The sequence below is a fragment of the Brassica oleracea genome, chromosome C3 (assembly GCF_000695525.1).
Source record: "Brassica oleracea var. oleracea cultivar TO1000 chromosome C3, BOL, whole genome shotgun sequence".
Classification (NCBI taxonomy): Eukaryota; Viridiplantae; Streptophyta; class Magnoliopsida; order Brassicales; family Brassicaceae; genus Brassica; species Brassica oleracea.
In genome coordinates, this window is record NC_027750.1 from 57,910,893 (window position 1) to 57,915,722 (window position 4,830).

General features: G+C 36.0%; 1 long non-coding RNA gene across 1 annotated transcript; it reads right to left on the reverse strand.

Annotated features, from left to right (window-relative positions):
• Positions 1–2,573: 2,573 nt before the first annotated feature.
• LOC106333879 lies at positions 2,574–2,734 on the reverse strand. Its single transcript, XR_001268486.1, has 2 exons — positions 2,686–2,734; positions 2,574–2,611 (listed from the first exon to the last, which is right to left on the reverse strand). It is a non-coding gene; the product is annotated as an uncharacterized LOC106333879 (long non-coding RNA).
• Positions 2,735–4,830: the final 2,096 nt, after the last annotated feature.

The window sequence follows — 4,830 nt, forward strand, 5'->3', positions numbered from 1 at the left end:
GAAGGAACGGGCTATCTCCACTTCAAAAGTGTACGGCAGCGATACGTATGCTCGCATATGGTCAGTCAGGAGATACATATGACGAATATCTCCGACTTGGTGATAGTACATCACGTTTATGTTTGGAAAATTTCACTGATGCGATAATCCAATTGTTTGGAGATGAGTATCTACGCAGCCCTACACCAGAAGATCTTCAACGATTACTCGATGTTGGAGAGGTACGCGGGTTTCCAGGGATGATAGGCAGCATCGACTGTATGCATTGGGAGTGGAAAAACTGCCCAACGGCTTGGAAAGGTCAGTTCACACGGGGTTCAGGAAAGCCGACAATTGTCTTAGAAGCCGTGGCATCACAAGATCTTTGGATATGGCACACATTTTTCGGCTTACCAGGTACACTCAACGAAATCAATGTTCTTGATCGGTCACCTATTTTTGATGACATCTTACATGGTCGAGCACCTAAAGTTAAGTTCAAGGTCAACAACCACACTTATCGTATGGCCTACTATCTTACAGACGAAATTTATCCAAACTTGTCAACATTTATCCAATCCATCCCACTTCCTCAAGGTCCTAAAGCCGAGAAATTTGCAGAAAAGCAAGAATCCGCCAGAAAAGATGTCGAACGAGCTTTTGGAGTATTACAGTCGAGGTTTGCAATTGTTAAAAACCCAGCTCTACGGAAAAGATAGGAAAGATAATGAGAACTTGTGTCATATTGCACAATATGATTGTAGAGAACGAACGACACGGATACGCTCAAATAAATACTTCTGAGTTCGAATCAGGAGAGTCAAGCAGAAGTTCAAAGGTGACAACCAGTGAAAGTATTCATGCCGGTGATATGTTAGGCATGCGCAGAGAAGTTCGAGATCAAGAGAAGCGTGTTCGTTTAAAAGGTGATTTAATGGAAAATATTTGGCAAAAGTTTGGTGATGAAGATGAATAAACTTTGTTTGTTTTTCTATTTCTCAATTTATGTAATCAACTCTTTTAATGTATTGAATAAATAGTTTTCAAAAATTTAATAATATTTTAATATTTTATTCTTATTTTCTGAATAATATGAATATTTTTTTTAAAAAAATATTATTATTTTATTGTTATGAACTCCTTATTCAGGTTCACCAATGCATAAAAAAACAAATACAGGTTCATAACTATTTATAGACCCAAAAAAAATGTTAAAAAAAGATTGTGGGGGGGGGGGGGGGTTCAGCTCATGCTCTTAGGGCCCAAAACATACTCGGTGACTTTTATTTGCAACGATCTTAAAGGGGTGGGGGGATTTAATCTTTCTCAAAACCTCAGCAGAGTTAAACCTCAGATACTAGATACGGGGATATATTTTACTTGTGATTTAAATTATTTTTCTTTTTATGATTTATATGGGTGGGATATATTTTACTTGTGATGCAAAAAATGAATATGATAATGATTTTTATTTTTTAAATATTTTAGGTGAAGAGGAATTATATGTGATGAGATATATTTTGCTTTGTTTACAATAGTTGTATATGTTGTCCAAAAAATTAACTTTAAGATACTATATAGGCTTCGAATGGTAACCAGCTTCCCGCCCCGTACCGCAGTTAACAGTAACAAAAATCTATATATATATATCTTATATCTATACATTTTTATAACTTTTAGAACCGCACCGCACTTAAACCGCTTGTCCCGCACCGCTCAACCCGCAGTTACCATTCGGAGCCATAGTTGTTAATTTTTTTTCTATTTAATTAAATTATTGATATATAATGTGTGTTAGATTTGATGATAGTATATATATGAAGCGCTGCGTTTAGTATATACGACCAATTTGACTATTTATTTAACCGGAGCTTCTAGCTCTAGTGGTAAAGGGCTTACAGCTGTGAGTACCGCCACCTGGGTTCGAATTCCGACCATTGGGGAATTAACATTTCGGCATCGCCAGAGACAGATGACCGACACGTGGCAACACATGACTAGTCTGGATCACTTCTGTGGGGCCAGGATACCTCTGCATAATTCAAAAAAAGACTATTTATTTTATAAATCATATACTTAATTAAATATTAAAAAATTCATAAAATATAATTTTTTTGCTTTATTTTAAAGTTCTAATTTAACTTTTAATATGTGACCTCAACTGTTTGTAACAAAGCCATTCGAGTTGTTTATGTCCTCTTTATATTGAAATGTTTTGATATTTATAAATGTCATCCATTAGAGACTGAGTAGATTACCTTTCCAGTCAATTTTAGTTCGAACAAAAAGGAAGAGGTGCTTGGCAACTATAAAAAGAATCTGGTAACACGAAAAGACTAAAGATCTCTACATAACTAAAACATATCGTTATGCATATAAGGTAATTATGGTCAAAAGCGCAGACAAAGAGAGTCATCAGAACAAACTGTGTTGTCGTAGTAAAATAAATACGGCATGATGTCTTCCCGGGTAAGATCATCTCACAAAAATTAAATTACATAGAAGTTCCGGGTCTTGAAGTAGTAAACAATAAGGTAATTACACTCCATGTGCACCAGCTGCAATGTGGCTATCTTCCCTCCCGCATTTTTTTTCCAACGATGCTATGGCCGCGTTTGTCACCTCAATCTGTCTACAACAATGGACCAAAGTAAAATAGTCGTTGGAGATAGTATATATTACTAACAGAGACAGAGAACGTACTACCTTCAAGAAGATCGCATGAATGTAATCACAGACTTATGAACTCAATTCTCCAAAATCCCCATAAACCTTTGTAGCCAGGGAGATGGAGGATTGGTTACAGGTCCACAGATTACCTCAAACGAAGTACGTATACGGATTTAGATGTCTTCCACAAGCTTCAGCCAGGAACGTTTCTTCGTAGCAGCGTTCTACGATCCAGACTGTGAAGCTTCATCTATCGAGCCAATCGGTCGACTCGTATCCGAACTCAGTCCTAAAAGTTTGTATATGCTTTTAAAGTTAGAAACAGAAAAAAAATCACTCAAGTTTGTATAGCTTGTACAATCGGCGAGTAGAACATCAAAGTTCGCCATTTTTTGCAGGAATTTTTTGAAAACTAATGACTGAGATGATTTTTTTGGTCAGCTATGACTGAAATGATTTAACCGATGAATTCGAAAAGGATAGGATATACCCTTTTATAGTCTAAGATTCACCGAAAAGAAGTAATGGAGACGCATTCAATGACAAATCCTGACATCGTTAAAGATGACCCTTCGATTGAGTCTCTCCCGTAACGTCTCCAGTTATCGTGGCCGGTAAGTTGATTGTTTCTTTAACGGTGAAAAGTTTCTTCAAGTCACTGAGTGATATAGAGGAAAACTCTCGATCTATATGAAGCCCAATGTTTAGTTAAGCCCAATGTTTTAAGTTTAAGAACTCTGTCCGGTAAATGGAACGCACCGTATGACTAAAACGGACAGGTGTCAGGTTTTTCTCTCTCCATTTGATGACGTGACATTATGGGAGAGAAGAAAACATTTTTTTATAGATATAAAAGGTAGATAGATTACTAAAAGTAAAACCAAGATTATGGATTCACTTCAGCCGAGTTGTATGAGATCAGTTCTATTACTCCTCATTGTCTGGTTCTACTTCTTGATTCAATAAAAGTGATTCGTCTAGTTTAGTACCACTGCCTTAAAATCCAAAAAAAAAAAGCATGCATACTGCCTCTGCAAAGGTTTTATTGAAGGCAGATATCATATATTTCTGCGATGTGAGGTCAGTGATAAACTCTGGTTGGACTGCTTTCACAACTTGGGTGGGATATAAACTTCTAACACAGGCCACTCCATGTTTTATTTTTTATTTTTTTGCCATGGAGCTTATCCTGTCCTGATTAGACCTTTTGTAAAACACAACCTGCTCATTCTAGTAGTGAAACTCAATTTCTTAGTAAAATATTTTTAAAATCTTCAAGGCATAACAACTAATGATACATGCCATGTATTGAGATATATATGGACCACACATTTGCAATTTTCATAAAAATAAACGTATGATGTAGAAACGTAATGACAGCAACTTATAAGTGATAACAGCCAAATAGTTAGGTTATTCACTCAGAAGTTCAAAAACCTAATGTAAAACCTGTCATCCGTTTCCACCGAGGGAAGTTGAGTGCCGAGCTTTTTCAAATCTTTATGAGGGATGGGTCGCCGTCTATCAACAAACAGAAAGGCTAGTTCAGTCGCAATCGAAAAAATGAAGACAAAAAGTAACAATATATGAAAGCCTTGAATACACTTACATAAACTCCATATTCTCCAAATAGTCGAGGAATGTGTATCTACCACGACACTTAACCTCTTTACAATATTGACTCTAGTAAAAGTCTTCCTCTCTATATTGTAGAAGAGAACGTGGTACCGATTTACTGGGTGGTATGAGTATGAGAAGTAAACCACTTCACATGTACCAGTCATTCCAACAAACTCGGTACACTTGACCTATTGAAGTTAAACTTGATTTTGGGCTATCCTTAATTATGGGTTCCAGTAATCTTATTTGGTTAAACCCAAAGTTAAGTTATAAGGTTCTAGAATCTCTCTAGAAAAATCATAAAAGATCATCACCTCCTCAAGTGTTCTAGAGACCTCTTTTGGATAAGTATTAGTAGAAAAAATCTAGATATTATGGTAGAGAGTTCTAGAGATTAAGATAAAGTTTGTAAGATATTTTGTACTTTTGGAGCCTATAAATAGCTCCCTCCTCTCTCATTTGTAACATAACACAAGAAGTTGAACAAGTAAAGTATAAGAAAGTTTTCTTAAAGAAAGAGTGTTCTACTCAAAGTTCTCTAAATCTCTTTGAGAGTTCTTC